Source organism: Canis lupus, chromosome 38 (assembly GCF_011100685.1).
Source record: "Canis lupus familiaris isolate Mischka breed German Shepherd chromosome 38, alternate assembly UU_Cfam_GSD_1.0, whole genome shotgun sequence".
NCBI lineage: Eukaryota > Metazoa > Chordata > Mammalia > Carnivora > Canidae > Canis > Canis lupus.
In genome coordinates this window covers 14,509,898-14,529,199 of record NC_049259.1, presented here as the reverse complement: position 1 = coordinate 14,529,199, position 19,302 = coordinate 14,509,898, and the positions used below count along the sequence as shown (strand labels likewise).

At 37.1% G+C, this 19,302-nt stretch overlaps 1 long non-coding RNA gene across 1 annotated transcript in view; it reads left to right on the top strand.

Annotated features, from left to right (window-relative positions):
* Nucleotides 1–19,302, top strand: part of LOC111094521 — a 306,613-nt gene that overhangs the window by 272,620 nt on the left and 14,691 nt on the right. Inside the window, exon 6 of the long non-coding RNA XR_005385708.1 lies at nucleotides 10,415–10,515. This is a non-coding gene — a long non-coding RNA (uncharacterized LOC111094521). The remainder of the gene's footprint in view (nucleotides 1–10,414; nucleotides 10,516–19,302) is intronic.

Genomic DNA, 19,302 nt, shown 5'->3' with positions numbered 1-19,302 from the left:
AAAATCAGAAGGTTCAATGTATAGACCTGAGCCTAATATTATCCCATCTTAGATGCCAAGTGTCTTCAATGTCCAATTTAACTTTAAGGGGAAAATAAATCCATTGATTATTTTTCTTGGCAGAACTGATATTCCCAAATATTATTAAAACTGAAAAATAAATTTAATAAGCCAGTTTCTCTGCCTTTTGGGGATAAATCCTTTTAACCCAAAAATTCTACTTCTAACAATTCATTCTACAGATGCACTCAGGCATATAAACAAGTGTGTGTGTGTGTGTGTGTGTGTGTGTGTACATGCACACATGTATGCATATACACAAAGGAGTTCATTGCAACAGTGTTCAGAATAATAAAGAATACCAAACAAACTAAATATCCATCAGTGGAAAACAGTTAAGTAAATAAAAGTAAAACTATTATACAAGATGGCATAGATCCATGTACGCTGACAACAAAAAATTTCTATGATGCATTGTTAAATTTAAAAGGAAAGATGTGGGGCAGCCCGGGTGGCTCAGTGGTTTAGTGCTGCCTTCAGCCCAGGGCCTGATCCTGGAGACCCAGGATCGAGTCCCACGTCAGGCTCCCTGCATGGAGACTGCTTCTCCCTTCTGCCTGTGTCTCTGCCTCTCTCTCTCTGTCTCTCATGAATAAATAAATAAATAATCTTAAAATTTTTTTTTTTAAAAAGGAAAGATGTGTTTTCAGTATGCTTATGTCTCAGCCTTGGATATCTTTATTTCTCTCTCTTTCTCTCTATCGATAAATAGATACAGATATAAATATAAATATATAGATGTATGTGTGTGTATGTTATAAAAATACATTTCTATAGGGCATATACTATTTCTGAAAGGATACACAAAAAGTTAACTTTTTTAGTTAACTTTAACTAGTAACTTATAGAAAGGTTTCTATAACGTATAAGTCTAAAATATGGTCTGTGGAGGATACTTGCTTTTCATTATATAACTTTTTGAACTGTTTGATTTTTTTTATCCTGTGCATGATGGAAGTCATAATGTTAAAAAGGTATTTTTTACAATTAATAGCAAATAGTTTTAAATCACCTTATGACCTTAAGATAGGTTTATCTTTGAAAAATATACATGTTGAAAGCTACAAGACTGATTTAAAAAATTGAAAAAGAGACAGATGAAAAGATATCCCATGTTAATGGATCAAAAAATTAATATTGTTAAAATAGCCATACAATCTAAACCCATTTATAATACAATGTAATTCCTATTAAAATTCCAATAGCATTCTTCACAGGAAGAGGAAAAAATATCCTAAAATATATATGGAGTAATGGAAGACCCTGAATAGTCAAGACAATCCTGAGAAAAAAGACAAAACTGAAAGCATCATACTTCTTGATTACAGCTGTAGAAATCAAAACAGTATGGTATCAGTATAAGAATGGATACATAAGCCAAAAGAACAGATTGAAGAGCTCAGAAATAAACTCCTATAAATGTGATCAACTAATACTTGATAAAGGAGCCAAGGTTACTCAATGGAGAAAGAATAATCTCTTCAATAAATAACATTAGGAAAACTAGATAACCACATGCATAAAAGTGAAACTGGACCTCTATCTTACACCACTTACAAAAAATAACTTGAAATAGATTAGATTTAAATGAAGACCACAATTATAAAACTCCTAGAAGTAAGCATAGGAGAAGAGCTCCTTGACATTGGTCTTGGCAACAATATTTTGCACACCAAAAGCACAAGTAAAAAAGGGCAAACATAAACAAGTGGGACACATCAAACTAAAAAGTTTCTGCACAGCAAAGGAAACCATCAACAAAATTAAAAGATAGTCTACTGAATGGGAGAAAATATTTGTGAACCAGGTATCTAATGAGGGGTTACTATCTAAAATACATAAAGAATCAAAAATAGTGAAAGGGATTATAGGGGAAAGGATAGAAAATGAGTGGGAAAAATTAGAGAGGGAGACAAAACATGAGAGACTCCTAACTCTGGGAAACGAACAAGGGGTAGTGAAGGGGAGGTGGGCGGAGGTATGGGATGACTGGGTGACAGGCATTGAGAGGGGCACCTGATGGGATGAGCACTGGGTGTTATACTATATGTTGGCAAATCGAACTCCAATAAAAATATACGTATTAAAAAATTCACATAATTCAATAATCCAATAACAAAAAACAAAGAATCCAGTTTAGAACAGGCAGAGGGACTGAATAGACATTTTTCAAAAGAAGACTGACAGATGGCCAACAGGTACATGGAAAAATGCTCAACATCACTAACATTAGGGAAATGCAAATCAAAACCACAATGATATATCTATCACCTGTTAGAATGGTTATCATCAGGGGACGCCTGGGTGGCTCAGCAGATGAGCATATGCCTTCAGCTCAGGCCCGGATCCTGGAGTCCCGGGATCGAGTCTCACATCAGGCTTCCTGCATGGAGCCTGCTTCTCCCTCTGCCTGTATCTCTGCTTCTCTCTCTCTCTCTCTCTTTCTCTCTCTCTCTCTTTCTCATGAATAAATAAATAAAATCTTTTTTTTTTTAAAAAAGAATGGTTATCATCAAAAAGACAAAAGATTAAAAGTGTTGGCGAGGATGTAGAGAAAAGGAAACCCTTGTTCACTGTTAAACATGTATGTATTAAGAAGGAAATCCTCCCATTTGCCAAAACATGGATTGATATTGAGGGCATTTTGCTAAGTGAAGTACATCAGACACAGAAAGCCAAATACCGTATATCACTTATATATACCATCTGTAGAAGCCGGACTCATAGAAACAGAGATGAGAATGTTAGTTTACTAAGGGTTGGGTGTGGTAGAAATGGGGAGATGTTGGTCAAAGAGTACAAATTTATGGTTAGAAAGTGAATAAATTCTAGAGATCTAATGAACACCATCATGATCATAGATAATGATACTATATTATATACTTGAAAATCACTAAGAAAGTGGATTTAAATGGATTTTAAATGTTCTCACCACAAAATATAAATGATAATTATGTGACATGAGGAAGGAGTTAGCTAATGCTATGGTGGTAATCATATTACAATATGAAATGTATCAAATCAACGTTTACACCTTAAATTTACATGATTTTGTATGTCAGTCAAATCTCAGTGAAGCTGAAAAATAAGAGACAGGTTTATCTGCACGTTCATATGTTGCATTTACATATTAATTTATCCATTTAACAAATATTTGCCAAATGCCTACCCAGTTAACTGAACAACCACCAGTTCCTACTGTTTTGACAGTAAGTTGTGAGCAAAAAAAGTTACATAAGAGCCTGAGCACTTTCAGTCATTCACTCATTCATTTGTTGACTCACACAATAAATACAATTTAATAAATATCTATCATGTTACCACATAAACCTGTAATACCTCCTCTACAGACATTGCCAAAAATGGCCACAAAAAGGACAGATTCTAAGATGTTCTTTAAGTCAACCTGACATCATGTCAAAAAGGATAGACCAGGAAGCAATGCAGCACATCACTGTGGCAGATGAATAGGGCCATTTTTCCATTAACTCACTCATTAAAGACTTACTGTTTTACTCTCCACAAACACCATTCTGTGGGCTTTTTCAGAATACAAAGTTACATAAAACATAACTCCTACCATTAGGAGTTTAAAGCTCAGTAGATCTATTTGCCTTACCTTTCTTTCTTTTTAAAATTTTATGTAAATTCAATTATTTAACACATAATATATTATTGGTTTCAGAGGTAGAGGCTAGAGAATCATATTTCTTTTTTAGTACTTTGAAATTTTAAAAATATTTTCATTTATTACTTCACTTGATTCTAAAAAAGAACAAAAAACCTGTGAAGTAAACCTGACAGGGGTTCCCCCCCGCCACCGCTTTTCATAAACAAGAAATCCAGATTTTGAGAGAACAGGTGTCTTGTTCAAAGTGGCTAAAGTAAGAATAGAAACCAGTGTAGGTTTTGCTGTATAAACCATTAACTTCCTTTAGTCGTTCACACATTTTACTGTGAAATTAATTGGGTCTGTTGGTCACTGGTTAATTGAAAGACTTTTATAAAAAGAGAATCACAAAAGGGATGTGTACACACCTTGAACTGTTTATTTCAATCTAATAAATGTGCATTTATTCTCCAATCTTTCTCATGTACACTATGCCATTCCTTTGTGTATGGGCCACCTGACTGAAATTCCATGTAGTTTTTCTCATAAACTCACACCCATAATTCATCATCTATGATTTCTCAATTTCGGTTCCTTTAAAGTGAGGCCAAAATTACAGAGACATGAAAAGTATTCTGAACCCAAAATTCTTCTACATGTTTAAAATTTCTCCCAATCTTTGACAATGATCTTGCCCACACGTAATTTAACAGAAATATTTAGAGACCCTCCTTTTCAAGGCTTTCCAAAATATTCAGTGCAGTTTTCAGAGAAACTGTAACTCTCCTTTGGGGATTGAATTTTATTGCGTTATACACCACTTAGTTACAGAAACAAGTACAGTTGGCACAAACATAGTTGGGAGCAAGCACGACTGACTTCGAATAAGCATGCAATGCAATGGCACAAACAGAAATGTTGGGAGGAACCCAAAGCTGTGTACTGTGGTTATCAGTCCATATGATTTATAAAGTGAGTGATGAGAAATCACTAACCTGGTGGGTTTGTCAAATAGAGTTCAATTAAGAGAACTTCTGGGGAGGCCTGGTGGCTCAGTGGTTGGGTGTCTGCCTTCAACTCAGAGCCTGGTCTCGGGCACCAGATTGGAGTCCCTCATCGGGTTCCCCATGGGGAGCCTGTCTCTCCCTCTGCCTATGTCTCTGCCTCTCTCTGCGTGTCTCTCATGAATAAATAAATGATTTTTTAAAGAGAACTTCTGTAGTAGTAGGCAAAGAACAAGTTGCCCTCCAAGCATATTTGAGTGTGACTGGAAGCATCTTCTACTTCTTGAAGCAGTTCTGCAGACTCCTAAAGTGGTAATCAAGTTGCACCTGCAACATTTGCCAGTCCAAAGAAGAGAACTCTATTTCAGCTAGGCAAACACACGCTTGACTTAGAGAAAATATTTGCTACGTACCATTCAAGAGTATTCAACTGTCTTAAACGTGATAATGATCTTGATGTCAATACTTCAGGTTCTTAAAATATAGATTCTCTATTTTAGAATAAAAAGGATAATGATAACATTTAACTTTCTTCTACCTTTATCGAACTGGACTGTCTTTCTGCTTCCGAGCATAGAGCTTATTACATGGTTAGTGCTTATACAATGTGTAATAACACATTTGAGGAAACTGTAACTAAAAAGCTATCTTTAAAATATTAACAAAATCTGATTTCTTGGAGCTTTTAAAGTTTGGGTCATTTTCCTTATAAAGACAGACCTCTACTTGGTCAGTTCTTTTTTTTTTTTTTCTTTTATTCATGGGAGACACAGAGAGAGAGAGGGAGAGAGAGGCAGGCAGAGACATAGGCAGAGGGAAAAACAGGCTCCATGCAGGGAGCCTGACATAGGACTCGATCCCAGGTCTCTAGGATCACGCCTTGGGCCGAAGGCAGGCACTAAACTGCTGAGCCACCTGGGCTGCCCTACTTGGCCAGTTTTACATTGAATGTAGCAGTATGGGGAGAATAACTATTTTAATGGGAGATGTATTGGGGAAGGTAGATGTTTATCTAGATCATTAAGAAAAATTTCTTTCGATTTCCTCCTAGAATTATAACAGAAAATATGAACTTTAATCATCATGTGGTCATCTGAATACTCTGACCCAGGGCTAAAGAAGTGGCAAAATATCCAAAATGTGTACATGAAACACCAGCACGAGTGGCAGTTCTAGACTGTTGTTATTTGTTAAGCTTTGGGTCGCCACCTCCATGGAAAGTTCTGTGGCCTGTCTTATCATCAAGGTTTCTGTGTCCCTTTAGTCAGAGGCATTAGAAAGGTATGGTTTTCCCCGTAAGTCCCTCTTTGGACTCACTTAGTCATTTTCACAGCCAAGAGCTTTGTCATAATAATTTTTGTCTGGAACAATTTTAGTCAAATGCACTTGAGTCACAATGTGTGATTTCTACAGAGTATAAAATTAATGCCATTCTTACAGGACATTTAAGGAATAGTTTTTCTGCTTTTATGCTAAATGGGATTTAAGTGAATAATCCAAATGGAAATTAAAAAAAAAAAGTGCAATATTACAAATCACAGGCAAAGAATAGCAAAACCAGTCTGTGAACCAGGTGAATTTCCTTTCTCCTCCTTACCTTTATCTTCTCTCCTTTCTCCTCTCTCTCTCTCTCTCTCTCTCTCTCTCTCTTTTAAGATTGTACAAGATTGCCCTGTATAAGCAGGGCAGAAGGACAGAGGGAGAGGGAGAAGCAGGCTCCCCCCATGGAGCAGGGAACCCAGTGTGGGGCTTGATCCCAGAACCCCAGGATCATGATCTGAGCTGAAGGCAGGCACTTAACCAAGTGAGCCACCCCTTCTTTTTCTTCTTTATCTTCTTCCCTTTGTTCTCATTTTCTCCTTGCTTTCTCATCCCTTCTTCCTTGACTTTGTAGACCCTTTTCTTTCATTTAATCTACTTTTCTTTCCTATCCCTTACTCCCTCCCTTCCCAGCCACTCTCTTGGAGTTTCTGGCAAAGGCTTTTCTGGAATGATGGGGAAGCTGCTGCAGCAGGTGTGGTTCTCAACAACTGAGCTTTAGGTGGCAAGATTTGGAATGGGCTCAAAAACATGAAGGGAAGAAGAGGAGATGGGGAGGTGGCCACATTCATACAGAGAACACGTCAGATGAAATGCAGCATGAGGGCAGAGAGATCAGTGCACTTGTGAGTGGAATCGGGCCACTCTTTGTGGGTGCAGCCTTGGTGGTTTGCAGGTAAGGAAGCCTGGGATTGAGGCACAAGCTCAGGCTATGTGCTCCTTTTTCCTCACATCTCCTCCTTATTCCATGCTCATACTTGTTTTTTCTCTTCTTCCTGTACTCTGTCTTCTTCATGAACATGCTCAAAACTAAAAATATTTAGATACAGAAAATGTCTCTTACTTCTTACCTTCTGAGTTTTTCATCTACAGTGTTTATTGCAAGAACATTATTGAATGTGCTAGAAAAATAAGGGTCAAGTAAACCCTCTCGTGGAGAAGCACTCAGGCTGGGAGGGAGACTAAGAAGCAAACAAATAATTAGAGTTTGTTGTGATACATGCTATGAAAGCTGCCATTAAAATGCTTTGGCAAAACAGAAAGGCAGTAATCTGCTCATGGAAAGTTCTGAGCAACAAGGAAGGGAAGGGGATTCCAAGAGGCAACAAGAACTCTAGAGACATCTAAACAGTTGGAGGGCACGTAGAACCTGGCTGGAAGGATCTTAATCGTTGCTGAAGGTATGGAAAAGGATCTTGACTTGATTCCGTAGGCCAGTGTTGGCATAGGCTAATCAGGCATTGTGAGGCACAGAACATTCCTACCTATGTTAGCTATAGAACAACCTGTGATAGCATTTGTTACCACTAAGATTATGTTGTACATGTGAATTTTATCTTCAATTTTTGTCCTTGTATAAAAAACATTACCAATCAACTGCTATATACAGTACCAAATGATTGGTCAGTTATAAATATTAGAGATGTGATCTCCTTTCCAATTTTAAACATTAGCTTTGCAGCAGTACTTCATGGATTTGACTGGGCAGGACTGGAGGGAGAAAAACAGAGGCATATGCAATCATGCAGACCTGGAACCCCAGCCACTGAAACATTGCTGGAGACCATGATGATGGCAACGAAGATGGAGAAGAAAAAATATATTATCAAGATGTTTATTTAGCAAGTATATGCCAAGAGATCTAGTGGTTATTTTAATGTGGAAGTTGAGTGTAAAGAAGACATGAGATAATCAATATATATCAATATATAGGGATATATAGGACACAATGACATTTCGGTATGCAATAACTTCCAAGTATGTGAATTCTAAATAAATCTCATGTTTTTATGCTTTCAACCTAGACAAAAAAAAATCTCTATATTTGTAATATTCTGGTTTTGGCAGTTCCTCTGAGAAACACAGATTTTTTAAAAAAATTATATACCTTGAAGGTCAATATATCAAAATTAGCCTAGTGTTATTAAAAAAAAAAAAAGAAAGAAAACCCTTAGCTTTAAAAGTGAAAAGCAAAAATTGCTATGAATATGCTCTTGCTGGATCAATGACCTCCATTTAGAGTATGTCAGGCATGGTCTTTACCTCATAGTCAATACCTGCAATTCTTCAGACTTGACTGCGCCCAAAGCTTATTCCAAATAAACACTCAAGACACAGAATGGATAAGGAATTTGCCTGAAGATATTTGTAATAAGCTGAATCGTGTTGTCCCCTGTCCCCCAAACTCATATGTTGAAATCCTAACTTATTGTATCTCAGAATGTGACTGTATTTGGAGAGAGCATCTTTAAAGAGGTGATTAAGTTAAAATGAGTTCATGAGGATGGGCCCTAATTCAATATGACTGGGTCCTTATAAGAAGAAATTTGGACATAGGTTGTTACAGAAGGAAAAGTCTGTGAAGACACAGGAAGATGACTCTCTATAAGCCAAGGAGTGAGGCCTCAGAATAAACCAACTTTGACAGCATCTTGTTCTTGGACTTCTGGTTCTAGAACTGTGAGAAAATAAGTTTCTGTTGCTTAAGCTACTCAGGATATAGTGCTTTATTATGGCAGCCTTATCAAACAAATATAATACACGGCCCATTGAAAATCTAGACTGGATTGGGACTCTGGCCAGTCTTATCCCAAAATCTGTGTTTTACCTGAGCCTTCTTCACCACCTGTCTCAAGAGGAGAACAATCAATGGATCAATACCATTCCCACTCTCTAACTGTATGTGTAATGCAGAGGACTTTCCCTCCAGAAGATGAGCTGCTACTCCAAGCTGATTATGATCTCTTAATTTATTAGCATACAAAGGCTTAAAATTGCCATACTATATTAGGGGAAAGAAAGGCTTAAAATTGCAATACTATATTAGGGTAGAAAGTAGAGAAGAAAGACTTAAAATTACTATAGTATATTAGGGGAAGAAAAAAATGGAATTTCATGACAGTATATAAAGTTTGAACTCTAGCTTCCATAGATGACAGAGAACTTACTCAAAGGCTAAGAATGGTATTCATAAATAGCCTAATTGATAAAGAGAAAGTAAAAAAGAACACTAATACAGACAAAGCTTTGCAGTGAGCTAAAAGAAGAAAGCCACTAGCTAAATTAGGTATTAACTTAAACCTCAGGCTAAACCTAGGGTTCTTCTAAACTGTCATATTTTTTATATAGATTCAGGATTTTTGAATTCTTTCATAATAATATGATAGTTTTGCTTACCTATGGCAGCTGCTAATCCAACACCAATGACATTAACACCACAAATCAATGTAGTCACTCTATTCAAAGCTTCTAAGTTTTTCTTTTGCAATATGTGAACTTTCTATAACCTAGAATTTATGAAATGGAACCATATGTGACCTCCATACTTTCCCTATTTTCCCCTATCCCACTAAGATAATTCTTTTCTAAATACCTGGCTAAGAATAATCGGGTAAATCATGTTGCACAGATGTTTATGAAAAACTTTGACTTCATCTGAGTAACTGTCTTATTCCTCACTTAGAGAATTCAGAATGTAAGGAAAATTGTACTCTCATCATATATCTTCAATTTCTTAATATGTCTGATTCTCTGACAGTGTTTTTGCCCTGTGAAGAATTCACATATTAATATCATCATTTCCTAGTAATAAATTTAATAGTTTAATCCTCTTTTTTAAAAAGAGTATATTTGAGGTCTTTGCTAAAATTCTTTTTGTCTCTTTCTTTTCATTCTCACTGCTGGTCCAGGCTGCTTACCACTCACACCTAGATTATTGGTAATAGATAATAGTGCCTCAAGCCATTCTCCTGCCTTGGGTTGCTTTACATATCCAATCCATCCTATACATTGCTGCCATAGGATTATTAATAATCCTAAATCAGATCTTTGTGCACAGAAAGTATCAGTTTCCCATTAACTAGCTACAAGATAAAGTCGAAATTCCTGAGTTATCCATAATCTGGCCCCACCCAATCGTCCAAACTTTCTAGCCTTATCTTCAAACACTCCCCCATTGTGAGCCAGCCAAACTAGTTTACTGAACTTCTACAGAACTTACTATCTATACAATTTCTTCTTATCATTAATCAAACATAGTTTTCCTGCCTTTAGTTGTCATCTCAGGTCTTTAGCTAAATGCCCAAACCTTAAATGTTCTTCATCAAATTTGATTATTCATAAAGTAATTAATATCATTGTTGTTTGCTTCTTTGTATCCCACACAAGGGTTAATGGAAATTATTTTTTCTGTTACTTTCAGGAGACATTTTAAGGTTCCCTATAGAGGACATAAAGATAAATAAGACATGATTCCTGCCTTTAAACCATTTGTCTCTAGAAGGAAGATGAAAAAGTACAAAGGTAAAAAAAAATGCAGTGTGAGAGTTCTAAAGGGATGAACAAAGGACTGTGAGAACAAAAGGTTATGCAGGGAGAGGATGTTGGGAGTGGACAGATTTTCATATGACAGAAAGTCATAAAATGACATTTGAATTGGACTTTGAAGGATAAATATAAATTTTCCTAGGCAGAGAGGAGAGCTTGCATTGATATTCCAATGTTTTTGCTTTCATATATCTATCCTTTTGAAATAATCATTGAAAAAATTATCTGAGAAGATTCTTATTGGTTACAACCAGGAATCTGCTCCTATTACAAAAGAATGTGTAAGTTAATTTCTTACATCAGACCATTTCTACCTCCAGTTGGTTAGTGGAATTTGAGACATCTGCAGAGTTTAGGGTTAAAATTCTGATGAATTTGGGGTAACTCTTTTTCAACCCATGATCAATAACCATGACCAGTTCTCAAACACCTTTTAGAGTCTTTCTGTGGAGGTTTAATGGACCCTTCCAACTCCACTTTATAGAGGGGGCTCAATTGTAATTCCTCAAAGTACATCAGTTCCAGAGACTCAATCTGTACCTTCCTGCAAGTGGGCATTAAAACCCAGCCCAGGTTTAAGATGCCTGAGGGTCATTCAGTTTAGCTTAGCTCCCATTCAATGCTCTGATTTTGAGATTTTTGTTTCTACATCTGGGGATTTTTCTTTCTGGTTTTAAAGCTTGGAGATATCTATGTGCATCTCTTATTATTTATATTTTAGATATCTATTATCTGTATATTGTGTATAAAAGTATATATATACTTTCTGTTACAATTTATCCAATAAATCTTTATATCAACTCAGCCTGTCATATTGATGAGAAATATTACAATTTATTTTAGGCTTATTGCCTTAGGATTATTTTCTAGGAGTGAAACAAAAGGTCAAATGGAAGTTATATTTTTAGTAGTATAGGATATTGCTGTAGGTTCCAGAAGAAGACAGATGTCAATAAAAATAATGGGATCATTCATTCAACAGGATATTTTGTTTAGCTGCCTTGTCTTTGAGCAGGTAAACATCTTGCACAGTATTAAGAAGAAATAAAATACAGAGCACCTGGGTGGCTCAGTAGGCTAAGAGCCCAACTCTTGATTTTGGCTGAGGATGGTCTCAGGGACTTGAGATCAAGCACCACATTAGGCTCTGTGCTCAGTGGGAAGGCTGCTTGAAATTCTCACTCTCCTTCTGCTCCTCCCCCTGCTTGTGTACATGCTCTCTCTCTTTCTCTTTCTCAAATATATAAATAAATCCTTTAAAAAAAAAAGAAGAGATAAAATATTTCGTCCTGTTTCTCTCCAGAAACAAGGCCCTATAACTTTCTCAGTTGTTGTAGCAGTGTTTTATCAATACTCGAGGCCTACAAAATTTGCTTTACTAAAAGATGACATACTCTTTGCTGTCATGAAGCTTTTACTCTAATTCAGGTGTCTAATTTTTCTGTAAAGGTCCAGATAATAAATACTTTAGGCATTGTGATCTGTTGCAACTATTTAAATCTCTTGTTCAATTATGGCACAGAAGCAGCCACAGACAATTCATAAATGAATGAACATAGCTATGTTCCAATGAAACCTTCTTTACAAATATAGGTAGCAGGGTGGATTTGGCAAATGGGCCATAGTTTGTCAACTCTGTTGTAATTGAAGAAACAAAGAGGGCATATGTATGTATGAGAGTTTTCCAAAGAAACAGAACTGGTAGAGGAGATTAGATAGATAGATGATAGATAATAGATAGATAGATACATAGATAGATACATAGATAGATACATAGATAGATACATAGACAGATAGATCTAGAAATAGAGAGAGACTTTAAGGAATCAGTTCATATGACAGTAGAGTCCTGTAAATGTAGGCTGGCTGGCAGGCTAGAAATTCAGGTAATGGTTGATGTCTTAGTCTTAAGCCCAAAATCCATATTAAAGGCCCAGAAGCTGGAAATTCAAGCAGTAAGTGAAACTACAATCTTAAGGTGGAATTTCTTCTCTGGGAAGCCTCAGTTTTTGTTCTTAAGGCCTTCAGTGAGTTGGGTTAGGCTCACTTCTGATATGGAGGCTAATCCATTTTACTTCAAGTCAACTAATGTGAAATGTTAATCATAAGTATGATCACAGCAATGTCTAGACTAGCGTTTGGCCAAACAACTGGGGATCATAGCCTAGCCAAGGTGACACATAAAATTAACTGTCGAAGCATATACAGTAAAGTAAGTGTAGACAGAGAAACCATATAATTATGTATCACAAACTATATGTAACAAGTGCTAAAATACTTTTGAAAGAGTGATAGGATTGAATAAGGTGATGAAATAAAGTTTTTAAATTTTAATCATGTTATAGTCTCGTCATAAAAACAATAGCACTTCTGATAACATTTAATATGTGTCAAGCAGTGTTCTAAGCATCTGTCATGTATTCGCTCACTTAATTCTCATAGCAACCTGATTCTGTAAGCCTTGTCCCCACCTTTCAAACCACACTGATGAGATAACTTATCCATCTGTTATTGACCAGGTGATTATAGTTTGAAGACACTTTCTACCATGTGATCCTCTGGCTTATTGAAAGGGCTCATTAAAAAAATGACATGAAGCAAATGTGTAAAAGGACTTTTCCAGTCATGGGATTTTCTAAAGAATCCCTGCTTATCTGATAAGAATAAAAAAGGTAGGGAGGAAGGCCACACTTAACTGAGGATCTACTATGAGCTGAACAATTTAATTATGTTATCGCATTCAGTCCCCAAATAACCCTGGAAGGGGGTACAAGCCCCTCAAAGCCCTATTTCTTTCTGGAGGTCGACCTGCTGACAAAGCTTATATGGGAAAGAGTGATATTAAATCCAGTTCTGTGAAACTCATGCTCAGTGCACACTATCCCACTGCCTTGTATTAAAGTGAAAACAGATCTTCAAAAATTTCAGGGTTATTTTGCAAAAGGACACCACCCAGTATGTGAATTCAGCACTATAGTCCAATGTCAGCTCATGTCTATTGGAATCTATGTTCCCGGCATGCTGCTAGGCATCCTCTATCTTTGATCTCGCAAGGTCCTCTCAACAAACCTATGAGATAGGGTTGTTATTATGTCCATTTCACATGAGGAAAATAGGGCCTAAGGTAGTGAACCACCTTTCTCAAGGATTTCCACCAGTGGGACTGCCATCGAGGGCCCAGGTGCCCCCATGACACAGAAGGCTGGGACAAACATGTCTGGGAGCAATGATGGCATTCCCCTCTTGGCTGCAGTTTTTGGTTTTAGTTTAGTTTGTTTCTGTTTTTGTTTTGCAATTTGATGCCTCCGTGTCAGTAAAAGGGAGGTGAGACAAGTAAGTGACCTGTAGGTAGGAAAAAGAGTTACAAAGAGAAAAGAGGGATCAGACATGACAGTGACCCTGCCCCACAAGAAGAATTAAGGGCTGAAGACCTACATTTGTGTCTTCAAGATGAAAAGAATGTACTTCATGTGTGTTATTTCATGATAAAGCCAAAAGTCTGGTCTCCCCCATCTGGGGAAAGCCCAGCCACTGAGCTGCCAGCTGCTTTCCACAGAGGTTCTTGCTCTGACTACAATGAATCACCCCAAGGAGGATATTAGAAAGTCCAGAGGGAAAGCAGTCCTTAAGAGCACAGCTTCTGCATATAAAGTGAATTTATTTACTTATTTATTTGTGCCACAGCTGTTCCACCTCAGTATTCATATAAGGAGAAAGTTCCCAATGAGAAAAAAATATACATATATATTTTGAGAGTCAGGAACAAATTGGAAGCGACGCTGATCTCAATAGCAGGCACTGGCAGGGGGTGAAATTATTTTTCAAACACTTTTGCTTCTCCTGGTAAAGTAGTTAGTGTTGTATTTTCATGCTAGAAGGAAAAAGTGATGAAAAGTTTTTAAACCCAAAGAAACAAAACGCTTGATTTGAGTCCAAATTTTCTGCAAAACAGGATCCCACATGGCCAGTGCTGGTCTTAGTAGGTCTGAAACCAATAGGATGATGCACCTTTTAGGTTTGGCTTTCGCGTTTCGCCTCATTTCCGTTAGGATTATGCTGCTCAGTATGCATATCAGCCTTGCCCCAGGCATCTCTTGGGGGGGTGGTAAAGTCCATTTCATAACATTTTTAGTATCTGTGGTTTCAAACACACAGATGGTCGGGCTGGCTACCACTGCAGTCTGCTGTGCAGGGTCCTGTGTGTGAGCAATAGGGAGAGGTGGTGTCCGGGGGGACAGGGCCAGGGTAGAGGGGTGGTCCAGGGCTGGGCACACCCACAGGCAATGCCACACATGCCACACCACACCAAGTCACGACACACCAAGCAGTTTCCCAGTGCTACAAAGGAGTACAAGACTGCTACCAGCTTTCTGCTGCTCGGGCCTTAAAAGGCTAGCAATTTCCAGCCCCAAGCTTAGCCACACAGTCCGTATTAAAGGGCAGAATTATAGAGGATGAAGGGAGAGTTTTCTCAGCAAGCTTGTTGCCTGTGCCCTCCCAAGTTCAAAGAGAAAACTGTCTCATTAAAATGACTTCTGGCTTTGCCTAGGGAGAATTTCGGGCTCAACAGTTAACTTCTCTGGAGTTAGAACTTTCATGCATTTCTCTTTTTATTGGGTAGACATTATGATTGGTTTTACAAGCAAAATAAACAGCTTAGGAACAAATGAAAGACTTTTTTATTTCTCTTTTAACTGTAAATTCAAGAACTTGAAATGAATTTGGCAAATAACTCATATTGCTGAGGAGTACTGTGGCCGAAAGGCAAGATTTCCAAAAATTCTTGAAAATCCAAGTAATACCGGGAAGAAATCCCAAATTCAACTTGTCGAGCCTTGTGTCTCTCTTAGAACACTTTTTTTTTCTCCCTAAAAACAAGAAAAAAAAAAAAAAAAGGAGAAATCAATCACAGAACTCCTGTTAACTCCTGCCTGTTGTCTCTTTGCCACGGCGGCAGAGCTGTGGTCTGCCCTCGGCCAACTGTTCTGAACACAGCCAGAGGGAGCTGGGCAAGCATGTGGTTCCCAGAGAGTGAAGGAAGTCTCTACCCCCCATGCATGAGCTAAGGCCTCCTGAAGTATACTTTAGGATTATAAGTACCTAAATTCCCTCTTTATACATCTCATATTTATTTGATTCTTTCCCCTGTTTAAAAAAAAAAAAAAAAGTCATTATCTTAAATTTTTGACCTGAACTTTTCAAACCTTGACGAACTCACTTTTGACCTTTTAAATAATCTAGAATGGTGTAAAAGCAAGCACTGCAATAAATAATAATAATAATAATAATAATAATAATAATAATAATAAATAACTTAAGGAGCAAATGACACAAGAATGGTCTCTAACTAAAGACCTAATTCAAATCCCATCTTCTACACAAAAATCCTTCCTTAATCTGTTCCCATTAAAATACTCACATCATCCTTGATATAATCATTACGTTTATTGGATGGCACTGTGTGTTAGCTATGGCAAAAGTGTCTACCTTTTACAGACTCTACTTTCAATTCTTCAAAGGTAGGTCCGTGTTATCTGAGGTCAAAGAAACCGAAGCCTCGATCTTAATCGACTTCCTCAGGGGTTAACAGTGGAGAAGATTTTTAAACCAAGTTTGTCAACTTCTATAATCCGTGTTCTTTCTGCCACATTCACTTATGTGGCTGCATAGTACTAATTTCTATATTAGGCTTTGCACTCATTGCTCAGCTCCTACAGAATAAGAAACAGGTTTTATTATTCTCCATGCAGTGTTTTTTTTTTAATATTCTATTTATTTATTCATGAACTCCATGCAGTGTTTAACAAAAATGCCTAGCACTTGATAGATGTTTGATAAATTTGTTAAAATATGTTTATGACCTTGGTGTTACAAACAGGTTGAAAACTTCTGCTTTGGCTAAATGTGATTTGGTAGGGTTTGGGGGAATTAGCTCTGATAGAGGGCACATGACTGCACAGCTGGCATCAAATCCATATAACAACCAGCAACTCTCATAATAGTAACCAACACCATCACTCTGTATTGAGTAAGTTGTAGTTGTGATTTCTTTTCACTAAACACCTTATATTCATTTTTGCAAATTAACTTTGACATGATTATGAGGAATTACAGAGAATTATTTGTTCCCACATGTCAGTGGAGGAGAGTAAGTCTTAGAGATATAAAATAACTTGCCTAAAATCACACCATCTAAAAAACCTAGCCATGCTCTTACCCTCCCCATGATAGGATATAAATGAGTTCTGCCCTATCCAGTACATCTGATCTCCACTAAAATACGGCACCAGAGCACATGGGGTGAGAGCAAGACCAGGAGTCAGGGAAGAAGGGACTATAACGCAATCCATATTCACTAAATGCTTAGTAAATGATGGAACATAGCGTAGAATTTCTTCACTAATCGCAGGAGTCAAATGAAGCCCCCTCCTGAGAGGCCATGTTATGTGTGCACTGATTCTTACACCCTCCTGAAAGCCCAAGGAATCAGCATGCTGAGCACACATACCTTTTGTTTCTAGTACCTTAGAAATACTCTTAATAATCTAACCCTTTGGGGCAAAATAATATCAGTATCACTGTTTGAAAAATAGACATTATGTCAAATCATAAGACTTACTGATTTACTCTCTTAGTGCATTACCTTTTAGATTTTGGGATGGTCACACAGTCATACTACCAGATATTTGATTTAAAAATTTTAAAAAGGACAATATTATGCTATCCACTTATGAAGGCAATGCAATCTGCTCTAGTACGATAAATATTTCTGATATGTAAATTAGTGATAGAGTATTGGGGAATACGGCAATGATGTCAGGATACTGTGGAAGTGTTGCTGTCCATATATATTTTTTTTTCCCAGTGTGCTAATGTTTCATGCCATATGGTCACAGCAACAGAATGCAGAACACTCCACACCAGCTGGATGCAGCAAAGCAGGAAGGAATACAGCATGACCTCCAATGCTCAGTTATCACATATGGTTTCTCCTGACTCACTTTGGCCATCTTCCGTCTAAGAAATGCTCCTTGCTTTTCATGCATTTCACCTTTGTCTCTATAGCTTGGCATCCTTCTTCCTTACAATCTTTTCCTTAGTCTTCCCTCCATCAAGTTCCCTTTTACCTTATTTCTAAAGTTCAGTATTTACCATCATATTTTTTAAATTTAAATTTACTTAAAAGTCATGCTTCTACTTTTCTGGTGTCATTATTGTTTTTATTAGTAATCTGTTACAAGGGTGCATAGGTTTTGACTGCTCACTCCTATTTTCTCAAAAAGGGAGCAGTTTTGTAAGATCAGAAGTAGGGTTCTGAATTGTGTATACCACATTATGGGAGAAATAGTTGCATGTCCAGCAACATCATCCATCTAGATCATAGTGGGAGAAGCATGAAAAATGCAAAATAAAAGTCTTGAGAAAATTAGTAGTACTCACATACTTTACATGGACGAGAACCACAAATGCATTTATTTTAGACACCATTCTAACAGGGTCATAAATGAGGATATGCAGATTACTTAACTACTTGAGCCTCTGTTTGCTTACCTGATAATTAGAGTTAGTAATGCCTAATTCATAGGTAATTAGGATCTTATGAAGTAACACATGTCATACAGCTAGCATGATAGATAGGACACCAGAAATACTTATTAAGGATTATTTTTTCTTTTCTAATAATCTGTTGATACATAAGTAGATAAAATACGTAATTGGGCTTTTGGAAGTGAGAATGTTCATCTCTTTAGTATATAGTCAGTGACAGCAAGACAAAATCTCATGGCGTGAGGGCAATGAAGAAACACGGTGAAAGGGAGACACTAAAATGTAAAAAGTGAAAAAAATTAGGACTATCAGAACATGAGAAGTTGTCTTATTTCTGATGGCATCGTGCTGTCATAACATCATTGTAATGGCTCTGAATCAAAAAAGCGTTCAATTATGTTCAAAATACTCTTCCTGAAGATGGAGAAATATGTCATTCCCTTAAAAAGAGCTTCCAACAATGGGGAGCCTGGGTGGCTCAGTGGCTAAGCATCTGCCTTCAGCCCAGGGCTTGATCCTGGAGACCAGGGATCGAGTCCCATGTTGGGCTCCTCTTTCTCCCTCTGTGTGTGTGTGTGTGTGTGTGTGTGTCTCATAAGTAAATAAGTAAAATCTTTTAAAGAAAAAAAAGTGTTTCCAATCAGATACTTATTGTTTTCATGTCTTGATGTATGAAATCAATGGCTAACCAGCTGAAACACCTCATTTTCCAACATATATTTTGAAGAGCTATAAAACTTTCCATCTCATGATCTCCTCTTTTTTTTTAAAAAAAAAAGAATGATATAACTCAGAATTTTACAACCAATAGGACTCTAAAGTTAAAATGAAGTCATGTAGAACAAACAGTAGATATGAGTTATTTCTGGTTTCCTTTCCAAAAAGATGCAGGGAAAAGGAAAGAGATTTAAGTGACAGCAAGAGTGACTTTGATTAGGAACCTAAAAATAAAGACTTTTGGATTGGCAGTTTTCTAGAACAAGCAATGAAGATTGTAGTCTTTTCTCTTTTTTAAGGAAACAATTATTTAAGAAAGAAAATTGCTGTCTTTGTAGACTTCATTAAATGTTTCTCAATTTCTTACTATCCTGGTTTCTTCTCTTTAAAAAAATATTTTTTTATTTATTCATGAGAGACACAGAGAGAGAGGCAGAGACATAGGCAGAGGGAGAAGCAGGCTCTCTGCAGGGAGCCCGATGCAGGACTCGATCCCAG